This window comes from Crinia signifera, chromosome 5 (assembly GCF_055691185.1).
Source record: "Crinia signifera chromosome 5, ASM5569118v1, whole genome shotgun sequence".
NCBI lineage: Eukaryota > Metazoa > Chordata > Amphibia > Anura > Myobatrachidae > Crinia > Crinia signifera.
In genome coordinates, this window is record NC_139221.1 from 218,762,176 (window position 1) to 218,788,117 (window position 25,942).

The following is a 25,942-nucleotide window of genomic DNA, read 5'->3' on the forward strand; positions in this document are numbered from 1 at the left end:
TTAGGGTTGGGCTACAGGGGGGTGTATAGTTAGGCTGTGGGGGTGGGGATGTATATTTAGTTAGGACGTGGGGATGGGGGGTGTATAGTTAGGCTGCAGGGGTGCGGAGATTATAGTAAAGCTGCAGGGGGGTGAATAGTTAGTTAGGCTGTGGGGGTGCAGGGTGTATAGTTAGTTAGGCTGCAGGGGTGGTGGGGGGTGTATAGTTAGGGATGCGCTACAGGGGGGTGTATAGTTAGCTAGGCTGCGGGCAGGGGCGGATTGGGGACTAAAAGTGGCCCTGGAAAATATCTGGAAGTGGCCTCACGTGGGCAGCACCAAATCAACAATAGGTGGAGCCTAATTGCAAGGGGTGTGCCCTAGCATGGAAAAAGGTGTGCCCATTATGCCAAGGTACTGCCCATTACATATTATGCCACACACCGTAATGCCAATTACACATTATACCTCAAACCGGAAGTAGTAGCAGATAGGGACTAAGCCGCCATTTGGGGTGCTAAGGGGCAGGGGCTGAAGGGGGGGGGGGGGCAGCGGGAGATTTGCCCAACTTCCCAGGGGGGGGGTACCTGATTTTCGGCCATTCCTGTAGATTTGACAACCATGTTTTAACTATTACATATATAAATGTTCATGTTGTTTATTTGTTGTGTTGTGGAGAAGTGAGTAGGGATGGCCATCAACCAGCCCGACCCGCTCAGGCATCTGCTTTTCAGAATCATGCGGCAGGACACATCAAGCAGGGCCGGATTACCAATGAGCCTGATGGAGCTGCAGCTCCAGGACCATACTCCAAATAGGCCCAGAGCATCTGCAGAACTGGCTGCTGCAGAAGAAAATATTTATTTCCCTCTCCTGCAGCGTCCTAATTTGTATTGTATTGGGGGAAAATGCCTCAGGGGCCATCTATAAAAAAAATACACTTACAAATTGCCCTGCGGCAGCCGCCCCACGCTCCGGCGGCTGCCGCAGGTTAAGAGTCACCGGTCTGTGTGGCCCGCCCGGCGGCTGTCCAGGGAGTCAAGTACAGGGGAAATCTCACGAGAAGTCGGTAGCTCTCGGTAGAGCCAGATCGGATGCATACCCTTTTTTCACTGCCCGCTACACAAGTCCTGCCCTGGTCAGAACCTGGGTAAAAGAGACACGGGTTAACCCGTTTTACACCGCCGCTGACCCGAGACCACAAGGAAAAAAAAAAAAATTTTGCGGTGGTGTAAGAGGGGTATTAGTAATAAGTAAGAGATGTAATTATAGGATTATACTTTTAAAGATAGATAGAGGCAGGGCTATTTTTCAGCAGGCTCCAGCAGGAACTGAGGCCCTTATTCTAGTTCACTCTTTCTGACAAAATATTTCTTAGATGGACAAAACCATGTGCACTGCAGGTGAGGCAGGTGTAAAACCCCACCCAAATCTAATTATCTCTGCACAAGTAACACCTGCCTCACCTGCAGTGCACATGGTTTTGTCCATCTAAGAAATATTTTGTCAGAAAGAGTGAACTAGAATAAGGGCCTCAGTTCCTGCTGGAGCCTGCTGAAAAATAGCCCTGGATAGAGGTGTGTATATATCCTCATTCGGCGTAATGTCAGTGAAACCAATTTATTCAGAATCCTGATTGGAATTTGTGAGTGAAGGAGTTTTTACCTGGACAGTTCGTAAACTAAAATATAAAGTGTGCCAGCGCTGGCTGAATAAAATGCAAAACAATTCAAAATTAAATATAAATGGTTTTACTTTAAAATAAAACACCATAAAAAACAGTAATAAATAGTTCAATCAACAAGTACTTCATTTTCCTCTTCAGAGAACCGCAGTGCTCTTTTCTTTTTTGCACACTTTCATCACACTGGGATTTGTGGCTTGTGCTTGCGTGATCCTGCTGACTATCTTCCTCCCCACTGCTAGAATTAGAAGACAAAAAAAAAAGTAACAGCATAGTGTTTATTTAAAGATACAGGTTACGTGCAGTAAGAAAAATAAGTATTAATTTGAAGTTTGGCATTAAGGGCCCCATTTATCTATGATCACATATTCAATGCAATATGGCAGAAAAATGATTGCACAGGATCACATTTGCGCTCATATCAATTGAATTTTTCACCCAGCAGGTGAAGCTCAGCACATCACAGGGACAGGCTCCTGCATGATACATCCTGGTGCATTTTACAATGTGATCCTACGCGATGATATTTCGGTCAGATCCTTTATAAATGGGCCCCCATGTCAGAGGGAGAGAGAGGCAGTGCGAAGTGTAGCCATAGGCTACAAAGGGCTATCGCCATATTACAATGGCGATAGCCCAGGGGTGTGATGCCAGGCTGCCTGATGTTGATACATCGGGCAGCTTCGCATCCCCCTTAGAAACCTATGGGGGATGCGGCCAGCGGCGCTGCAGGGAGGATCGCAGCAGGGATACTAAATATTTGCGGTGAACCCCCGAAAACGGATGTTTCCGGGGATTTAACCGCAAATATTGCTTGATAAATGCGGCCCTAAATCCCCTAAAACACCCATTTTCGGGGGTCAAATATTATGTATCCCCTCAATGTAATAAAGGGGGACAGCCCTGCAACGCCGCCGGCCACATCCCCCATAGGTTTCTATTCTATGGGGGATGCGATGCTGCCTGATGTATCAACATCGGGCAGCCTGGCTTCGCATTCCTGGGCCATCGCCATTCTGAGATGGCGATAGCCCATTGTAGCCTATGGCTGCGGGATTGCACTGCCGAGAGGGGCAGTGCGGTCACAGGGGGTCAGCGCATAATCGCGCATGCGCAGACCCCCCCCCCCCCCCCCCGGCTTCTGGGTCAGGGCTTCGCAGGGATGGGCTCCTTTCGGAGCCCTGTCCCTGCACCCTCAAAATTATACATCTAGGCGGTATTTCACAATACCACAATGCGATGGCACCACGTCGGCATTGCACATTGATGATAAATGCGCCCCTTAGTGTACCCCCCTAAATACTAGCAAATTGCTAAACTGCAAGGTGTCGGCCAGGCTGGGGCATACTTTGCTGCAGTGCAGGGAGGCAGCTACATCCTCCCACACGACAACACACTGACACACACACATTGCATGGGGACCAGGGGTACACTGACTGACTGACACACACACATTGTATGGGGACCAGGGGCACACTGACTGACTGACTGACACACACACATTGTATGGGGACCAGGGGCACACTGACTGACTGACTGACACACACACATTGTATGGGGACCAGGGGCACACTGACTGACTGACACACACACATTGCATGGGGACCAGGGGCACACTGACTGACTGACACACACACATTGTATGGGGACCAGGGGCACACTGACTGACTGACTGACTGACACACACACATTGTATGGGGACCAGGGGCACACTGACTGACTGACTGACACACACACATTGTATGGGGACCAGGGGCACACTGAATGACTGACTGACACACACACATTGTATGGGGACCAGGGGCACACTGAATGACTGACTGACACACACACATTGTATGGGGACCAGGGGCACACTGACTGACACACACACATTGTATGGGGACCAGGGGCACACTGACTGACTGACACACACACATTGTATGGGGACCAGGGGCACACTGACTGACTGACTGACTGACTGACTGACACACACACATTGTATGGGGACCAGGGGCACACTGACTGACTGACTGACTGACACACACACATTGTATGGGGACCAGGGGCACACTGACTGACTGACTGACTGACACACACATTGTATGGGGACCAGGGGCACACTGACTGACTGACACACACATTGTATGGGGGCCAGGGGCACACTGACTGACACACACATTGTATGGGGACCAGGGGCACACTGACTGACTGACACACACACATTGTATGGGGACCAGGGGCACACTGACTGACTGACACACACACATTGTATGGGGACCAGGGGCACACTGACTGACTGACACACACACATTGTATGGGGACCAGGGGCACACTGACTGACTGACACACACACATTGTATGGGGACCAGGGGCACACTGACTGACTGACACACACACATTGTATGGGGACCAGGGGCACACTGACTGACTGACTGACTGACTGACTGACACACACACATTGTATGGGGACCAGGGGCACACTGACTGACTGACTGACACACACACACATTGTATGGGGACCAGGGGCACACTGACTGACTGACTGACTGACACACACATTGTATGGGGACCAGGGGCACACTGACTGACTGACACACACATTGTATGGGGGCCAGGGGCACACTGACTGACTGACACACACATTGTATGGGGACCAGGGGCACACTGACTGACACACACACATTGTATGGGGACCAGGGGCACACTGACTGACTGACACACACACATTGTATGGGGACCAGGGGCACACTGACTGACTGACACACACACATTGTATGGGGACCAGGGGCACACTGACTGACTGACTGACTGACTGACACACACACATTGTATGGGGACCAGGGGCACACTGACCGACTGACTGACTGACACACACACATTGTATGGGGACCAGGGGCACACTGACCGACTGACTGACTGACACACACACATTGTATGGGGACCAGGGGCACACTGACCGACTGACTGACTGACACACACACATTGTATGGGGACCAGGGGCACACTGACTGACTGACTGACTGACACAAACATTGTATGGGGACCAGGGGCACACTGACTGACTGACACACACATTGTATGGGGACCAGGGGCACACTGACTGACTGACACACACATTGTATGGGGGCCAGGGGCACACTGACTGACTGACACACACATTGTATGGGGGCCAGGGGCACACTGACTGACACACACACATTGTATGGGGACCAGGGGCACACTGACTGACACACACATTGTATGGGGACCAGGGGCACACTGACTGACTGACACACACATTGTATGGGGGCCAGGGGCACACTGACTGACTGACACACACATTGTATGGGGGCCAGGGGCACACTGACTGACACACACACATTGTATGGGGACCAGGGGCACACTGACTGACTGACACACACATTGTATGGTGACCAGGGGCACACTGACTGACTGACACACACATTGTATGGTGACCAGGGGCACACTGACTGACACACTAACACACACACACACACACACACACACACACACACACTGCTGAACTCTGTCACCATACACTGGACTGCACGCAGAATATCTGACCCCAGCTCCATGTGCAGACGCTGCCTTGCTGCACAGTTATACAAGCTCCCCCATGCTGAATACCTCTGTGGTTAGCTGTCCTCCGGAAGAGAAGCCAGGAGCAGCCATTCCCTGCCTCCCTTGGGGAAACAAGCACCCCTTGCCCTCAGCCCCCATTCTGACCCACCATATTACAATACTTACAGTTTAGGAAGACTGGGAGGCAGGTTCCACGGGGCTTCTCTCTGTGCTCCCAGCAGGTCTGCAGTGTACAGGAAGTGCCTGTGTTGTAGCTGGCAACGCCCCTTCCTTTCTGCACGAACAATGATTGGCCTGGGGGGAAAGGGGGAGTGTCCAGGGGAGTGTTCTCTCTTCGCCTCTGCAGGGAGCTAATATCGCAGGAACAGCTCGCTTTCGCACCTGCTCTCCCTGCCCACCTCCCTTCATAAATCCAGGTGATGTAGCACAACATCGCAATGCGATGTTAATGCGATGTTCATCGATATTATCGCAAAAACATCGCGGTTTATTGATAAATGTGCCCGTTAGTGTAATGTGCCTGGAGTGTCCAGTTACTTCTAAAAATAAGGGATGAGGCTGCTGCTTTCAGCTTTTCCCGTGCGGATATTAGAGATGATGCTACCGAGTGGTGTCACCAATTGATTTTCCTCGGCAGCAGGGGGTTGGTGGGGGCATAGATGGGTGTCACTAGCACCTTGTAATAATTATACCCAGCCTCTGTACGCCTGCCAATCCTAGTCACAGATCCACACATGAGTCTATGGGGATACCTCACTGAGTGTCCGGGTCCCATAGCAAGCGTACTCTCCAGATGCCCTAAGCCCATTCAGATGCCCTAGAGCTTAGGCAACTGCCCAATCTGCCAATGGGCTAAGGCCAGCTCTGCCAGAGCAACACATCCCGCTGGCTGCCACATAGAGCAGCACTGTAAATTTTGAACTTCCCGGCAGTGCAGTGAATAAATTAATGACGTCACTCACTCAGCTTACAGTCATCTCTGGCACAGCACGGACGTACTAAACTATATAATTACAGCCATGTCAGGGCTAATGATCACCCAGCACCCATCCTTACCCCCACCCACACTCCCATGTATAACATAAACACCGCATATTCCACTTACACAAAATAATTTATGTTTGCGAGCAGGAGTCGGCCATCTTGGTACACCCAAGTGAAGCCACTCCGTGTACTCCCCCAGCTGATGGCTCCTGCGGCTGCGCAACAAGTTGGAGCTCCTATCTCTATAATGGGGCATGTTTCACTAAATTATAAAAAAACTGTACCTATCTGAAAATCCTCAACCCCAAAAGGCACTCCACTGGGACAATATCTACCTAATAAAACAAACCCCAAGTCTCAATTGTTCCTCTACCCCGAGTTATGCCTTCCCAAAAAAACCCTCATAGACTAACATGGGTGACAAAGTGTCATTTCGCGAGTGTCAGGAAAAAACTGGCAGTTGGAAGTTTAGATCGCTCCCAATTGGTCATTTTTTTATATTTCAACCTGAAATTTGGCACGCAGCACCGGTTGACGATTCTATGCGTACATGCCAAATTTCAGTTCAGTATGCCCAGTCACTTTTGAGGTGCAGTCCCTCAAACACCATGCCCCCATCCGAAAAGTTCCCTATGGGAAAAATCCGTTCGTTGGATTCAGCCTTAATATAAGGGCACTACCGTGCCCTTATAATATATATATATATATATATATATATATATATACAGAGTGGAAAAACTGAAATTGAGAAATTCAAAATCAGCTAGTATGGGAAAGTTGTGACTTGACCTGAATAAGAAACTTGCAAAAGATTTTTGATTCAACATCTTCTGTTCTGGCAGGAGGCCTAAAGTTTCACTTTTTTGGTGAAAATGATGAAAACTGTGAAGATGCTCCAATCTAGTTAAAATTATGTCAGGATGTCTTAGAGTGGTTTATTAATATACTTTAGCTTAGTAAAAGAGAATACGAGCTTGTCCTAGTGCAAAGTGACTGACTTTGGCGGGATAAAAAATCCCTTAAAAATTACCCATTTTCATAGTTTCAATTGTGGATATGGTGTTTTCTCCGGAACGTGTTTTTTTAAAAAAACATTTTTTTTTGGGAGAGGATGCTCTGTAATAGATGTGATCAAGAAAAGAAACTTGGTGGAAAAAAAACAGGGTAAATCCCTTTTGTTTGCCTTTAATAGAATAGTGCACCTATGTGTCTTCTAATGTCCAACAAACTGTTTACTGAATGCTCCAGTAAGTCCAGTAACAATGCATTACACTCTGTTCTTTAGGTGCAGGATTTAAAACACTACTGTTTATTGTCTTTACTTGTGGCAGTTTATTTTGAACATGAATTGGTGTGAAAAACAGTTTTGCATCCATTATGCTGGCAACCTGAAAGGGCTGCATTACGACATATAGTTATGCCAAAGATAAGCCAATATATTAACAGTTAAATAAGTTGAAGTGTATTATGATGTAATAAACAAATACATCTAATGTTTAGTGATATTTAAAATGATACATTAAACAGTTTACACTGTTACTTGTAATACTTATTGTAACAGTTACTGTTTTTCAAAAACAGACTGCAACAGTTATTTCTTATTAGCAAAATCTGACAACCAGACACTCTTAAAGCCCATACACACTGGGCAACTTTGAGCTGAAAGCCACTCAAAAGAGCCTGTTTGAGCGTCTTTCAGCTCAAAGCCACCCAGTGTGTATGCCCTAGCGATGAGCAGTGAGCACTGCTGTGCGCTCCCGCATCATCGCCAGGAAAGCCGTTCATCTGCTGGTTATATCAGCAGATGAGCGGTGTTAAGGACGGCTTTGCATAGCTCTGCACTATGCAATGTCGTCATCCCCCATCCATCGGCGCCGAGCAGGGGGAAAGCCGCTCAGTGTGTATGCACTGAGCGGCTTTCCCCGCAGCGATGATTGACATCGCTGCCCATACACGCTGGGCATAGTTGCCCAGTGTGTATGGACCTTGATTGATAAGACAATTCCTGTTCCACTGTTCATCACGTTCCGGGAGGGCACCGAGGCGCATTGATAACCAGGGACAGTGCCGGGCTGCCAGTACCGAGTATATATATATATATATATATATCTATATATATATATAGATAGATAGATAGATAGATAGATAGATAGATAGATAGAAGTTTGTGCCGGCCCGGCACTCCACTTTCATGAGCAGCTACCTTGATGCCTTCTGAATAAATTAGGTAGATGGAATCCACCATGGCCCAACTGTGCAGAGTTTGTGTATTCTCCCTGTGCTTGCGTGTGTTTACTCTGGGTACTCCGGTTTCCTCCCACAATCCCAAAATATACAGGTAGGTTAATTGGCTTCCAACAAAATTAACTCTAGAATGTCTGTGTGCGTGTACATGTGGTAGGGAATATAGATTGTAAGCTCCACTGGGGCAGGGACTGATGTGAATGTTCGAATATTTTCTGTAAAGCGCTGTAAGAAACTGTTAATAATTTAATAAATAAATGGAAACAAACAGTGGCAAGGATGTATTGCAAATGACACATTCACATTCTGCCATGCTTCACTTATACCATGCATTGATGTGCAGTCAGGGAAGGAAGGGGACACAGATCCTCACCTTCCCTACTCTAGTATATGCCAGTGTTTTGGCTATAAAATGATTAGAATAATACAAAGAAGAGTAACTTATAACTTAATATAAATCATTTACCGGATATACTCGAGTATATGCCGACTTTTTCAGCACATTTTTTATGCTGCAAAGTCCACTTCGGCTTATACTCGAGTGAAGGGCGGCAGGGGGGCCCAGGTCAGTCAGCAGCACCCAGCCTGGGGAGAGAGGGAGCAGCGGCACACGGCCAGCCGGGGAGGGAGGGATCTGTGGCGCCCAGCCAGTATCTGAAAACAGGAAGTGACCCGCTGCTACCGCTAGCAGGTACTTTCAGGTGCACTGCAGCAGCAGGATCCGCATATGGCGGCTTCTGTATTCCTGGAGCCGCAGCGGGACAGAGCAGAGGACAATACTCAGCGGTGGGATTGGCCTGAATGCCCGCGGTCTGCAGCCTGCAGCTCCTATGATCAAAGACTCATCCACACCCCGCTGCTTTGCGATGGTTCCAGGGCTACTGGAGCCTTCCACTGATATGCTGTGTGAGACAGGCAAAGTAACATGGAGGGGGGGAGCGATGTGTGAGAGCAGTCAGGGGGAGAGGGGGGTTCTATCTGTAACAGAGGTGTAACTTGGGGGATGGGGTGGCATGGGGATTTGGTAATTTGTGTGTCAAAGAGGTGTCGGTGGTGGTGGGTGGGTTATGTTTGTGTCAGAGCTGTCAGTGTATGTGTGTGTGTGTGTGTGTGTGTGTGTGTGTATGAGTGGGTGGGTTTGGTGCTGTATGTGCCAGAGAGCGTTGTGTATGGTGGAAGGGGGGGGGGTGATGCTGTGTGTGATAGTTGTGTCAGGTGGGGTAGGTGGTGTGCGTCAGTGTCAGGGGAGAGTAGGTATGCCAATGTGACCCGCACGCCCCCATTTAAAACCACCTTTTTCTTTTTGGGAAGAAGATTGGTATCTATTTTTATTGTTTATTTACCCATAGCTGCTGGATTTCCCACCCTAGGCTTATACTCGAGTCAATAAGTTTTCCCATTTTTTGTGGTAAAATAATGTGCCTCGGCTTATATTCTGAGTATATACAGTGTATTCTAATCATTTTTGCAGTTATCTGCTATGCTCCTAGAAACACTTTACTATGCTTATTACCCAGGACAGATAAGTAAAGTACAGTAAAGAGACGGACTCATCGATGTGTGCATTTATTCCTTTTATCTGGTAGGTTTTCTGAATGTTGGAGAGGAGCATATATTAATTTATATTTTTATATGTCTTACACCTTTTTACTTTTGTGAGTTTAATAACCTTTTTTAATAAATATATAGTTCTATTTAAGTAGCGAGCTACACTATAGACATGATTCTGGTTTCATCGGTCCTCTGTGTGTTTGCACGGGGGACCAATGGTAAGCCTCCGCGCATGCACATATTCTTTTCTGTGCATGTGCAGGGCTTCTGTGTGAGCACCATTTCTCACACAGGGTGCTTGCACAGGGAAGGGGCTGGATGGTGGCAGCGATGGGGCATGGTAACACCCAGCATTTCATTGGCGTCCCCATGCAAATGTACTTGGGACAAAGTGTCTCTGGGGCAGACGGCTGACATCATATTTGTCTCCACTGAATTATATTTGCGAGGGCATGAATCAAATGATTTCTCCTGCTGTGGGCACATGCGAGGGGATTCACCGGGGCTGCGCCACAACTGCTCAGCAAGCTGTGAGCTTCGCAGCTTAGAGAGAAGATTAGAATCAGGCCCAAAAATTGTTGTATTTTTTTTTCATTTACATTTGAGGAAACACATATGAAACAATCCCAATGTATTGCTTATGACCAACTGCAACATGTTCTGGTAACATTTTCACATCTCTTTGCCAGGACTGCACTGTTTGGGGTTTGAGGCTTATTTACTAAGATGCAAGTTCTATTGATAATGGGATGTTGCCCATAGCAACCAATTAGAATGTACTTCTTATAAAACCATGTGCACTGCAGGTGGGGCAGAAGTAACATGTGTAAAGAGAGCTACATTTGGGTGGGATATGTTCAAACTGAAATCTAAATTGCAGTGTAAACATAAAGCAGACAGTATTTACCCTGCACAGAAAACAAATAACTCACCCAAATGTAACTCTCTCTGCACATGGTACATCAGCCCAACATGCAGTGCACATGGTTTTGTCCATTAAAGAAGTAGTTTGCTTTTGCAAACCAACTAGAATCACCCCCAGATTTTCCTGTCATCATTTGGTGACTTAGGGCGAGATTCTATATAGCAGAGATGCGGTAAAAACCCCGTTTTCGGGGTTTCTACCGCATCTCTATATGCTATATTGTGCCTCCGCAGTGTCAGCGCTGCGGAGGGAATCGCCAGCAAAAGCTGGCGAATCCCTGCAGAAGCCTATGGGCTTCTTACCGCAGCGCTGTTTGAGGGATCCGTCACGGATCCCTCCCAGCGTGCCCTGCGGCCGGCGCCGGGGTCTGCGCATGCGCAGATGGACTCCCGGGTCGCAGACCCGGAAGTCCAGCACCGGCACCGCATCGCAAGGGACAGCTCTTACCGCAAGAGCTGTCCCTTGCGTTAATAACGGCATATGTTACAGCATATGCCGTTATTAAAAATGCGATGTCCGGCGAAGGGGGGCCGCGGATGTTATAACATCGCGCCCTTGAGCTCCTGGTTTATGTGACTTATTTATTAAAGGAGCCTTGTGCTACTGGAATAGTAATCCAAATGGTACGGATACTTATTCTGACTGCTTAGATTCTACTGCAAATTGCCATTCCTGTCACACTCTTAATTAAAGCACATAAAGTGATTCAGATTACTGTAAAACAGTAGGAAAGTGTTATATATAGTCTCAGACTTGGAAGTGAGACCTTTTCAGTGTTATGTCACAACCTAGCACCTTTATTGTCTGATTAATAATTTTACTTCACCAAGTACACTGAGTTTAATGTTACACACATTAAATCTTAATCACAATGAAGTGACTGTACTGGGCTAAAAAAAGAGTCCTGCTTTACCTGTTTGGACCATACTTAGATTCAGTGTTCTTGTAATAAGCATTATACAGTAGGAGGTTAAATTAAGAACCTTAACTTGTACTGAATGGGAGAATATGCAGTGTACTTGCCTATGGCTAATGAGACTGTGCAAATGAACGCATTTGTATTATTGGTAAGCTTTAAGTTTAGCTAGCAAGCTTAGTTTAGTTAGCATGATAGATAGACTAAACATCAGCACTCACCGTTTCTAGTTTTGGGGTGCCCTATCGCTTGTGACCACATTGTTTAAATAGAAATTGCAGAGGCTCTGAACTCACAAAATTGACTAATTTTAATAAACATAAATAGTGGATATTTAGTTCATGTATTGGTCAATGTTTTCAAGCCTGGAGCCCCCTGCATGGGAACACACTTTTCTGCAGGCATTGATACTCAATGACAACAATGAAATCAGGTGTGGTGTTGTTGTTTGAAACACACTGCTCCTGACTTTATAGCTTGGGTGTGTTGATGAATTCCACATCCACTCCTGAGATTTATTACCTATGATGCATTTATTTTTTGTGTGTTCTGTGTTTTTGTGTGTGTTGTACTGTTTAAATGTGTGTTGTAGTGTATGTGGGTGTGTGTTGTACGGTGTGTGGTGTGTTATGTATGTGTGTATGTGTTTTGTGTATCTGTACAATGCGTAAGTGTGTGAGGTACGCTACATATATATATATATATATATGTAGTGTGCACCCCTTTTTTTTTTAGTCCTCCTGGAGCAAACGGCTAGGCAAATGTGAAACTCATTGAAGCCATTAGCACCCAGGGATTGTGCATGGGCATATTTGTGCATGCACATGCGCAAACCGCCACCATCAAACAAGGGCCGAGTTCAGACCCAAATAAACAGGGGTGAATCGACCCTTATTTCAATCTCTCCTTAGTCCTCCCAAATTGTCAGGGCTGACACTATGTAGAGTTCCCTATGTGAAACATTTTTCTAGCATTGTTTAGAAATATATACTGTAGTAGATTGGTGGCTATGGGTCACAGAATTGTGCCATTTTAAAAATGTTTGACGATTTAAGCAATGAACCATTAACTCAGTTAGGAATAGCCTCAAGATATTTCAACTCTGAAACAAAATGGGTTTGTAACATAGATATATGAAAATAAATAAATTACAAAGAGCAAAGCTGTTTAACACTAACATTTTTTACATATGTTTATAGCAAGACAATTAGGAAACAATACTATTATATTGAAAGGCAAAATATTTGTGGAATTGTCAAATAATGTGATATTGATGCCCTGAGTGAAAGCCCAACAACAGTAAAAATAACAAATACTAAATTAGAGTACAGAACTCCTCCATTGTTCCATTGTTTCACAATGTTGAACGTATGAGTGATAAGCCAATCAGATATGTGTCATTATGTTACAAGCAGCATTTATTATATTATACTGTATTATACCGCTCAAGAGGAGATAAACGTGTATTCTAAATATATGTTTCTTTTTCTGCTTTACACAATATTTGTAAAATTATATGAATATTATCTGTTCAACCTTGGTTTGTACTGTTATATATCACAATAATAGTAAACAAAATTATGCTATTTTTCAAGCCAGTCCAATTGCTATACTAAAATAATCCTGTGCTTCAACGGTTGCTTTGGAAAAAAATATTTTGCTATTACAAAGACTTTCACATGTAATGTTTGTGTTGCCCTTTTTAAATTTTTATATTTTCTTTATTTTACAATTTATGCACTTTCAACTATTGAAGCTATTCATCTGGATCAGTGGTTCTCAAACTCGATCCTCAGGACCCCAGACAGTTTATGTTTTCTCATTACTGACTAAAAGTCTAGACACACTAGAATAATTTTTTTGCAGGTTGGCCGATTTCCAATAAATTGGCCGATATATCGTCAGATGTTTAGCGAAAATCAGCCGATATCGGTCTGATACATGCTCTCATGGATGTTTTGCAAAATATTCTGATCTTAAGGCCCCCATACACTACACGATTTGGGCCCAATTTCACCCGATTCTGGAGTATTGGGAAGAGAAATCGGGTGAAATTGCCCAAATCACATAGGGTATGACATCCAATCTGCTCCAATGCGCGGTCCCGTGGGCATCAGATCAGATCTGGATGTCGGACGGTCTGCACATAAGATTAATCTTATGTGCAGCCTGCAGGGAGCAGGTCCGGGGGAGAGGGGACCAGAGACCGGAGAGCAGGATCCAGTCCTGTCCGTGGGAGCTGCGCTAGTGGGGTAGTGAGCTAGCGGCAGGAGAGGTGGCAGAAAGCGGGGTCTGGTCCAGCTGCAGGTGTAGTGGGCTAGCAGCAGGACTGGAGAGGTAGCAGCAGGCAGGGAGCGGGGACCGCATAACAGAGTCCGGGTAGCGGCGGGAGAATAGGAAACATCCTATTCAAAAGACTGGGCGGGCAGGGTGGGCGCTGATTGACTGAGCTCTCGTCCAATCAGCAGCCGCCCAGTCTTTTGAATAGGATGTTTCCTATTCTACTCACCGCTACACGGACTCTGTTATGTGCTCCTCGCCTGCCGCTACCTCTCCAGTCCTGCCGCTAGCCCACTACCCCTGCAGCTGGACCAGACCATGCTCCCCGCCACCCCTCTACCCCTTCTGCAGCTCCCACAGACCGGACCCTGCTCTCCTGTCTCTGGTCCCCGCTCCCCCCGGACCTGCTCCCAAGGACCAGGACCCTGCCATGGACCCTGACGCCACCCCGTCTGTAAGCTCCCCCAGACCCTGCTGTCCTGCAGCTCCCCCTGATTTACATGTGATAAATCGATCCGATTTATCACATGTAAAAAATGGCACATCAAGTGTCAAATCATATCAGGAGTTGCCGGGGGAGCTCAGTGGAAGTTGGGGCCAACATTAGGCCGTCTTTTCCATAGGACAAGTCGGCCTAATGTATGGGGACATTCACATGCTGCATGAAAGATCAGAAGATTTATTAAAGATCCATAGGAATGCACATGGGATCTTAAGAAAAATCTTTGGTGATGGACAAAAGATTTCAAGGCTAATTTATGCGCACATCTTAAGATCACAGATGTGGGTACCTTAACACATTTTAAAATTGATTCTGTGAGGATACCTGCAAAAAACGCACTGTGTGGGGTCCTGAGGACCGACTTTGAGAGCCAGTTATCTAGAGAACAGGAGCTCATTTGCATGGACAATTTGCCATTTGCCATTTTTACTCTGCTTGATAGATACTCAACAGGCAGAATTCAATAGTACACCTGTCAAGTGTTGAAAAGTGGGCGTGTCAGCGAAAACAGCCACAGATTGTTGAAAAACAGCCATGAATTCGACAATCCACGGCAGTTTCCAACAAAACAGTCTGATCTGTTCTTGTATTTTAAGCATTAGAAATATGTGTCATGTCCAGTTTTGATGGCTACAGGGATATACTGGTACCTGAAGAACCAGCTGTAGTGTCCCTGCAAAAAATAATAATTCAGGACTCACACAATAAATGTAAAAAAAAAAAACACCTCCCACACTAACTTCATTTATTACTCACTAAAATCCAATGCAAAAGTTATATTTGGCATTGGCCTATCTATTATGAGTGCAGATCCAAACATTACTACACCACCCCCAGTGTTCCGCAGTGGCCAGCTCTTCAGAGCAGTAGAAATCAGAAAAAGAAAAATAGAATATAATTAATTATTTTAAGGCAATTAAGACAACATTAACAACAGCAGCAGATGGTTTATACGTTAGTGACTACGTATTATAGATTGTAAAAACACCCAAAGGAAACCACTTTTGTTTGTACTATTTGTGCTTCTTATTTAGTGTCTGGTATGGAAGACTTGACACATTTATAGATTTTATCCCAAAAATGCCACATTTAATATAAATATATGACCATTCATCAAATAGAATTTCACATGTATAATAATGGTGGAAAAATAAAGAGATAAAAAAAGTATATACAGTATAAGATATGTATAGATATGTGCAAAGGTGGATCAATTAGCTAAAAATATAAGAATATTTCTTCCATAATTCATATTAATTAATGTGGAAGATTAATGTGAGTTTATACCACTGACCAGGGTCAAAAATGTGTTCTTATCTCAAAGGCACAGTCTGAGAGTTGTCATTTGAAAGAGCAGTCAATTGTATTACCTAATCTGTAAAGAAGCCAGAGACCGCCTTGGTCTTCTCCGCAGGAGCCCGTTTGGAGTTGGAATGGTTACTTGTTAGCTCACACTGTGGAATGTAAGCCTTGCTTGAGGCCAGAGTGGCCAACCTCTCTGTTCAAATCACTGCATCAAGCTCCAAGCTGATTCCACACAGACTGACCTGGCATGTAAGTGGCAAGGCAGGATTTCCAGGTCTCCTAGAGGGCAATGAACGGCTTTGATAATGCACCTGTAGTGTTGACCTCTGTATGTAAGCAGCGATAAAATAGAGTAAAATAAAGCTAATGTGTTTTGCCCCTACCATGGGGATTTATCAAAGAGTAGAAATCAGCAGTAAAATGGCATGGCAACAATTTCCTGGTGATTTGCCTATGCACAGAAGGTAAGTCTCCAGTATCAAGGTGTGTTCGTGTAGACCTCTGGTACAAAGCCATAGGTAACTATACTCAGTGTGCCACCAGAGAGATGGAGGTCCTTTATCTATTTCCTGGTTTGGCAAGTATAAACCACAAAAATGTTATAGTACTTGTTCCTTATGGACTGCATGAATGACCAGCTTAGATTTGTCACAGCATGGACATTCCTATGATTTGTCCAATAAGAGCATGCCCATGCATTTCTATAGGAATGACCAACTGGTAGTGAAATCCCCTAAGGACAAGTTTTATAGTGTCTACATGTGATTGTCATTTTGCTAAGTTAGGATGTTACATCAGCAGGATTGGTGTTTAAAAAATGACAAGGATTGCATATGGCAGGGCTAGCTTGAGGGCCATTTTAGCACGGCTGCTTAATGTGGGTTCTTCCCTTCAAGAAGTGCAGTTCTGCTGTTGCCTGTTATATGGAGTACTTTCCCTGGAAGGCCTGGCAGCAACGGCAACAGCAGGTTTCAGTGGCACCTCTCTTTCTCTTTCTCTCTCTCTTCTCAGTCTTCTATGGAGGGGCTGGGGCAATTTAAGTGTGTTTTATTTTTCTATGATGGCTAATGTGTTATTTCTTTTTCCGTGGGGGCCAATGTATTTTATTGTTTTGTTTTTTTTTGTGGGCAGGTCAATATATCTGTGCTTTCCCCACAGGAGACCATTGTGCATATATTTTTTTCTGTAGGGATTAATGCATGTGTCTTTTTCCTGTGGGGGGCAGAGTGTGTTTTTTTTTCGGTGGGGGGACAGGATGTGTGTTTTTTTTCCCTGTGGGGGCATTGTGATCTCTAATTTATGTGGGTTTTTTTCTCTGTGGAGGCAAGCGTGTTTTATGGGGTTTTTTTTACTTTCACCCGAAAACAATCACAATAAACTTTATCAATAGTCCACAATTGCTATAGATTCTCTCTCCTGACAGTGCTGTAGTTCATGTTGTATATTTGAATGTGTACTTAATGCTGGGGGAGTGAGATTTAAGTGTAGATATACTGAGAAGGTTTTCCCCTGGAAAGATGTTTAGGTGGAGTTGCTAAATTGTTCCTCCTGCTCTCATACTGTACATCTCATTCTCCTCCCCCACATTCATCCTATAACTCTGGATAGTCGAATCTACACAAACTTTGTTAAAATCCTTTTCCATTTTGAGCAGCTCTCATCTCTACACAGTTTACAGTCTCTAAAGTAGAAAGTCATCTGTCTCCAGAGAAAGGCACAAGGGTGCTTGTGGATTACTGTATCTATAGCAAGATGATGTTTTCTTTACCATACACAAACATCGTTATCCATTGTAAGATACTGTAGGAACGAAAGCTTTTTTTTCTTCTGTAAAATAGAAGGATGCAGACACAGGATTATTATTATTATTATTATTATATTTATGGTACTGTATGATTTTCTTCCCTATAGAGAACATCAGATTGTGTTAATTGTTCTATTAACAGTATTGTCTTGTTTTGTTATCAACTGTGCTATTACAGTATGTTAGAAATTGTCATTATGCCCATCAGTCTCTGTTTCAGACCCTGGGGGTGACATTTATTAGAGATCGATGTTGGGTTTTTGGCGATTTTTATTGCAGAAACGGCCGTTTTCACTCTTTTTCCCGAATTTGCATAATTAATGAGATGCGAAAATCTGCAAAAAATGTGGTATTTGCCGCGAAATTGTCATTATGCCCATCAGTCTCTGTTTCAGACCCTGGGGGTGACATTTATTAGAGATCGATGTTGGGTTTTTGGCGATTTTTATCGCAAAAAACGGCTGTTTTCGCACTTTTTCCCGAATTCGCATAATTAATGAGATGCGAAAATTGGCAAAAAATGTGGTATTTGCTGCAAAATTGTCATTATGCCCATCAGTCTCTGTTTCAGACCCTGGGGGTGACATTTATTAGAGATCGATGTTGGGTTTTTGGCGATTTTTATCGCAAAAACGGCCGTTTTCGCACTTTTTCCCGAATTCGTATAATTAATGAGATGCGAAAATCGGCAAAAAATGCGGTATTTGCCGCGAAATCACACTTTCTGAAAGTGCGATTTTTTTTATCTCCGGAACTCGCATCCAGATGTTTTCCCATTGAAAAATATACAAATTGCCCAAAAAAATGGTCTAAACATCACAAAAAAAATAGACCTGATCCTGACTGGCGAATTTGACAGAACCATGCACAGATCATTGCAAACTGTGTATGGTTCTTTGGTAAAATATGTGTAAAAGTTTTAAAAAATCAAAAAATGGCGTGAGGTCCCCCCTCCTGTACATAACCAGCCGCGGGCTCACTGAGCCGGACCTGGTTCCAAAAATACGGGGGACAAAAAGCATAGGGGTCCCCCGTATTTCTGAAACCAGCCGACAAAAAAACTGGGGGTCCCCCGTATTTTAAAACCAGCACCGGGCTCCAACAGCCTGCTGTGTCATGCCACAGCCGGGGGACACTTTTTACATAAGGTCCTCCAGCCGTACCATGAGCACCGTGGCTGGTCAGCCTTGGACGAGGTACCTGGAGGAGTGGGGACCCCCCAATAAAGGGGTCCCCCCCAGGCTTCACCCGTCCAGGGCTGAAGCCCGGGGCTGTCATCTGATAGGGTTAAATCTTTCAATCCTAACATTGCTTTATACATAACTACAAGTACCAGCACCAGCATTAACCTGTAAAAAGAATGTTAAAAGAAAACACACACACAGAGAAGTATAACTTTATTACATACACATCCACACACCTCACTTTTACACCCACATACTTAAGGATCCAGGATCAAGCGCTGGTCTCTCTGCAGCATAGCTGGTCAGCCCGCACTGTCAGCGGGCTTAACCGGCTTTCTCCGATGGAGCTAACAGCTTCTGTCACGCTGTCCCAGATAGGGTTAAATCTGTCCCAGCGCGACACAGGCTGAGAGCGTGATTGGGCGATGCGTCTCCATGTAGACGCATAGCTGAGCCAATCAGGAAGCAGCAGCGCGTCAGAGCGGGGCAGGCCGTAGAGGTCCCAGAACGCCGTTCCTGCTGACATCATTTTGCATAACAGCTTCAGGAACGGCGTTCCGGGTCATTCCGGCACAAAAATAGCCCTGGTTATACTTCTCTGTGTGTGTTTTCTTTTAACATTCTTTTTACAGGTTAATGCCCCGCATGCTGGGACTTGTGGTTCTCCTGGTACTTGTAGTTATCCTGTATAAAGCAATGTTAGGAGTGAAAGATTTAACCCTATCAGGCCGGCGTCCACTGGCCAGGGACGCCGGTGAAAGCCCCGGGCTTCAGCCCTGGACGGGTGAAGCCTGGGGGGGGGACCCCTTTATTGGGGGGTCACCACTCCTCCAGGTACCCCGTCCAAGGCTGACTAGCCACGGTGCTCATGGTATGGCTGGGGGACCTTATGTAAAAAGTGTCCACCGGCTGTGGCATGACACTGTGGGCTGTTGGAGCCCAGTGCTGGTTTCAAAATACGGGGGACCCCCAGTTTTTTGTCCCCCGTATTTTTGGAACCAGGACCGGTCCAAGAGTCTGGGGCTGGTTTCAGAAATACGGGGGACCCCTATGCTTTTTGTCCCCCGTATTTTTGGAACCAGGTCTGGCTCAATGAGCCCGGGGCTGGTTATGTACTGGAGGGGGACCTCACGCCGTTTTTGTTTTTTTTTATCACAAAGTCGCACATTTTACCAAAATGGCACCTTTTCATGACTAAAAAAAATCGCACTTTTTCATGTCTAAAATCGCGGTACTTGTGTATTATCACATCGCCCATCGCATTGTATACCAAAAGGCATGCGATGGTATGCGATGCGACACGATATCACGCGATGTTGTACAATGTCATACAATTTAAAAATTGTATGACATTGTATATGGCATACAATGCCATACAATGCGATCCGATTAAAAATTGTATAAGCACCCTAATGGGTGCTTACAATCTTAAATGCACCCTAATGGGTGCTTACAATGTTAAATGCATCCCCCACGCCGCCCCCCCCCCCCACTATAAACGTGAACCCGAAGCGTGGCGAGCGCAGTGAGCCTGTGAGGGGACGCGGATACCTGTGAAGCCCGCGAGGGGACGCGGATACCTGTGAAGGTATCCGCGTCCCCTCGTGGGGCTCGCTGCGCTTGCCACGCTTCGGGCTCGGTGGCTCGCTACGCTCGCCACACTTTATAAAATCAACTCCACGCCGCCCCTCGCGAGCTCGCTGCACTCGCCACGCATCGGGTTCACGTTTATAGTGGGGGGTGGCGTGGGGGTACATTTATCATTGTAAGCACCCATTAGGTGCTTATACCCCATTTGGGTGCTTATACGATTTTTTATCGAATAGGGGGCTAAAATCGCATTGCATCGCATGCCATCGGGTGCATGGCATGCGATGCAATGAAAACATCGCACGATCAATATCGGGGGCGCCGTGATAATACACAAGTACCAAAATCGCCCTATATCGCACTTTATCGCACTTTTCATGCCGGAATACTCACCTCATTAAATATGCGAATTCGCTGCAAAAATGTGATTTTAAAAAACGGCGATATAGGGCGATTTGAGAAAAAAAATCGCATTTTCACAAAAACGGTAAACCGTCTAAATCTCGCCCTGGATGTTCATTTATCATCTACAGTATGTTTTTTTTAATACAATATATATTTTTAAAAATCACAACCCGAACTGTAAGTTTCATAAAATGGTTACATCTAATTTCATTTTTGTTAACATTGTAACTGTGGTAACAAATAATAAACTGTGTAAATAAGTAACCTCTAGTCCAGAGGTTCCCAATCTTTTTCGAATCACGGCACCCTAGAGTATCAGAACTTTCCCACGGCACCCCTAGGCCCCCCAAAAATATATACAATTAAGTAGATTGTGTTTATATGTGCTAAAGGGCATATTTAGCTTTTTCTTTTTTTACACATTTTATGATTGGCAGCCACCAGCACTGGTTTTGTCCATAAATAATTGATCATAAATAATTTGAATTGGTCCTGGACCACCTAACTGGGGCACCCCTGCAAGTGTCCCGAGGCAACCCAGGGAGCCACGGCACACAGTTTGGGAACCACTGCTCTAGTCTAATTCTCTAGAATGCTACTAGTAGACTCCAGTGGCCAGGTACTCTGGATAAAGGCAAGGGAATCTATAGACACAGTCTAGGGTTCTAATCCAGGCAGGCTGAGGCCGCTAGGTAGATGACAATGAATAAAAAACTGTAATACAGTAAAATTACTAAAAAATAAATGGTGTGCATTTATTAATACATATAAAATTAAAAAGAAACACAATATTAATTAGTAAAACAGCTCAAAAATGAGCATTAGGACTTTGAGTATGCAGCTACATCCAGAATAATAAGAGATATCGATAACGTCACCTCAATGAGTGCAGTGTCCCTCTTTTTGGGCCCAAAAGAGTTGGCCCGAGTGGTTGGTGGCAAAGTGGCATCCCTTTGAATGCTTCCTCCAGTTGAGTAATGGGGGTGGCGTTCCTCCAAAGTGCTGGAATATTCGAAGCATTATGGGGTCCACTTGATATATATATATATATATATATATACAAGTGGGGGTTGACCCTGATGGCGCTTCCAATAGCAGATAGCAGCTACCTCTACAAAATCTCCCCTGTTATCGGGAGATAGAACAGAAACCAAGAAAAATAATGAGATTACCACCACCTTATTGTGTGCTCAGGTTAGGCAAATACACAGTTTGACATTTTTAGTAACATTTATTTTAAAAGACATATAAAAGACATCCGTAGGTTTAGATTCTTTAAATGGATAACCGCATGGAAACAAACCCGACGCGTTTCGTCTCCGAAGAGACTTCCTCAGGGGTACACAAGAATGAGAGGTATGTTGGTCTAAAACCAATACCAGAATCTTTGTATTTCTTTAAGATTCAGTATCTCAAATCGAGATCCTATGGCGATGAACCTTTAGTGAGGGCCCTTGAACAAGCGGTGCACTTGAAAAAGGGAGGAGGAGTTTATACCAGAATTCCACTGAAACAAGTGAGTCCTCCAACCTCCAACACCTTTTCAGAATACACACACATATATATATATATATATATATATATATATATATATATAGTCAAATGTTAAAAGTAATCATACCCACAATGAAATCTTAATGAATGAATACATATTCACAATTTTTTGACAACAATAGTGTAAAGCCCTAAACACCACAGGTGGGCGATATTGAGTGTACACACTGAACAATATCGGTAAACAGTGATGTCACTGGGACTTGCTGAACCTGCAGGTCAATGGCTTCTGTATATAGCCAAATTGACCTGCATGTTTTGCCGACAGCTGGAGTCGTTAACGATGTGCAGGAGCGCTCATCCTTAAATATGTTGAGTGTAAATGCAAGAGTATATTGTAAAATATATCACTCTGAAATCCCTTTCTGATTGATATCTTTTACTATATCCTCTAGTATGTATGGGGCTTTAGTGGAGGGGCAGGAAACAGTCAGTCATCACAGTTCCAGTCACTTATTGCAAAGTACAGAAGGTCAAGCAAGAGGCAGATGCAGATTGTAGGACAGCAGGTGAAGTGACAATCTTGTCTCTTCTGCCCCAGGATGCCACTGCTAGACATAAGCTTTTCATCTCAGAACTGTCATGTCATTTGTCCATGAGGAATGAATACTGTATATGGTCAGAAACATTTTTTTTAAAATGTAACCAAAATTAATTACAATAAAATAAAGATAGTTTGTCAGTTAATATCTGCCTCAATGTGTAAGCAATGTCAGAATTACTGCTTAGAATATGAGACAAAATAAAAATAAAATAAAATTCTGCTAAACTGGACTGGATTCAACAATGTTATATGTAGTGTTGGGAAAGATTATAATCGGTACTTGTTTCCTAGCACGGCGCCCACTAAGGTAATAGCGTAGAGAGCTATTCTGCGTAAGAAAATCGTATTGCATCGCATCGCATCCACTTTGTGGTCATGCGATGCAACTTTTTTGGTCATGCGATGCGATATGATTTTATATACTAATTTATTGACTGCTCTCTGTCAGTGAACAAATTACATACATCGTTGGATGCAAGGTTACAGGGTATTTGTACATTAAAATGACATACAATGTCATTTTTACTGTGATTTTGAAGCCCCCCACTCCCCACCCACAATATCCACGCTACCCCTAAGCATAAAGCCACCTCCCCACTATCCACGCCACCCCCGAAGCGTGGCGAGCATCAAAGGAACGCATCCTACGACCTTTTCATACCCCCACTATCCATGTCTGTGTGGAGTTGACTCTATATATTGTGGCGAGTGCAGCGAGCCACCGAGCCCGAAGCGTGGCGAGCGAAGCGAACCCCGATAGAGGACGCGTATTACTTTCCATGTATTCCACGTCCGCTCGCCACGCTTTGCGCTCGGTGGCTTGCTGTGCTCGCCACACTATTTGGACCCCCATTGATGGGTTGATGAAATTGTATCGGTGGTTCACCTGGGCGTGCTCATATCCGGCTAATTGGAGCTGCTGTGTGCTATACGCCTAAGATAGGAGTTTTATTTAAGATGAGATGTTGCCCATAGAAACCAGTTTGATTCTACATCTTATTTATTTTTTTCTTGCAGATAATTGATATATCCTGGTTGGTTGCTATGGGATACACCCCATATACAATAGAACTCCCATCTCTTACTAAATTTACCTCTAATACTCACTCCACACTCTGGCATCCAAGACAGCACCCATACCCAGTAGCGCACGCAGGGGGGGTTTCTGAGTACCCAGAAACCCCCCCAGGAGTCTAAGTGCCCTAGTCTGAAAGCTGAGGGTCCCCTCTTTCCATAGGTGCAAGAATTTTGAAAATCGGCTCTTGGGAACCGGAGATATCTGACTTCAAAGCAATGGTCCCCATCCAAGCCTGTTAATTGCTCTTCCCAGTCAGATATTTCAGGTTCTGTCTGACTTAGTGTTTTACTGAGGGTATATTCCAAAAGCTGGGACTCTTCCCCTTTGATGGACACTAGTAGCTTGTCTCTACTGTTCCCAGAACCAGAGATATCAGCCTTCCAGCAGCTGGTTACTGCTCCAGCTCCACACACCTGGTATGTAGTTTTATATACTGTACTCGTTGGCAGATTGCTCTGCCTCCTGAACTCTGATCCCCTAGTCCCCAATACCATTTGGTAGGCGGGATTAAAATCTAAGAAATGTATTTCCGAGAACTGGAGATATCTGCAGTCAAGCAAGCTGTCCTCCCACCAGAAAATTATGAATAATAAGCCCACTCCACTATACACCCCTCCTCTGCATATTAAACATCCTCTACCACCCTGGAAGTTATGTATCAGGGCCCCTTCATTCATCCCAATGCCCCCTTCTCCCACCCAATCTCCCACCATCTGTGCAGTAAAGGTGTACTTAGTGGAAATTACTGATCCAGGCCCTACATGCTGAGCGGTTGATACAATACCTCCTACCACTCGCGGGACACCAAAGCTTCCTCCACCCCAATACATTGCTATGCCCAGGGGTCTACACTGCTGTTGACGCCCCTGTATTTGTGTATATATATATATATATATATATACATATATATATATATATTTTTTTATTATTTATGTACATTTGGTCTATCTATAATACTTTAACTGATCCGGCCGGCATATACTGGGTCACCTAAGTGTCCATCTCTGTGCTTTGCTCCGCCCCTCTGGAAACCCCCTTCTGAAAATCCTGCGTTTGCCACTGATACCGATTCCTCATTTATTAAACTTCATTATCTACCTGTCAGTTACTTCCCACCCTGCATATCTTCGACCAGTGCTTACCTCTCCTCTACCAACAACTGTCCTTAACATCCTCTGATTCCTGACTTTAAAAAAAGCTCATATGAGTGGGGTCTTCTGAATTTCATGCTTCATGTATCTTCCTCTGTGTCTTTTCATTTGTAAACTGTTCATCATTGTCTCAGACTATATACTGGTTACACCCTTGCATGTCCGAACTTATGCTTGCTCATTCTGAGTTGAACACAAAGCCAATAATTACCGTATATACTCGAGTATAAGTCGACCCCATTAAAAGCAGAGGCACCTAATTTTACAACAAAAAAACTGGGAAAACGTATTGACTCAAGTGACCCTCACTCGAGTATAAGCCGAGGGGGGCTTTTTCAGCATAAAAAATGTTCTGAAAAAGTAGGCTTATACTCGAGTATATATGGTACACAAATGATCAATGACTTTGGAAATGAATGCATCCAACAGTTTGTGCACCAGTCTGATTGGACTGATTGATAGTCATGAAAATATATTTGGTTTTCCAGAGCAAGGACTGGGAGGTGGCCACTGAAACGCACAGAGATGCATAGTTTTATGGGAGTGCAGCTTGTGTCACAGGACTGGTTTGAACTTGATGGACTAATGACTTTTTTCAACCTCACAAAATATGTTACTAAGTCCAGGGCCGGCGCCACCACTAGGCAGCCTTAGGCATTTGCCTAGGGCGCCGGCCACTGGAGGGCGGAAGTTGGAGC

General features: G+C 44.8%; 1 protein-coding gene and 1 long non-coding RNA gene across 5 annotated transcripts in view; one reads left to right on the forward strand and one right to left on the reverse strand.

Moving 5' to 3' along the window:
* LOC146080854 (uncharacterized) overlaps positions 1-6,168 on the reverse strand; it is a 34,405-nt gene extending 28,237 nt beyond the window's left edge. The window contains exons 1-3 of one of the 4 annotated variants that reach the window (XR_014475006.1): positions 5,393-6,149; positions 1,788-1,901; positions 925-1,125 (exon numbers count right to left, since the gene is read on the reverse strand). This is a non-coding gene — a long non-coding RNA (uncharacterized LOC146080854). Of the gene's footprint in view, positions 1-924; positions 1,126-1,714; positions 1,902-5,392 lie in introns of those variants that run through there. The other 3 variants (XR_014475005.1, XR_014475007.1, XR_014475004.1) reach the window with 3 other exon arrangements.
* Positions 1-25,942, forward strand: part of CNTNAP2 (contactin associated protein 2) — a 1,678,538-nt gene that overhangs the window by 701,429 nt on the left and 951,167 nt on the right. The window lies entirely within an intron of this gene.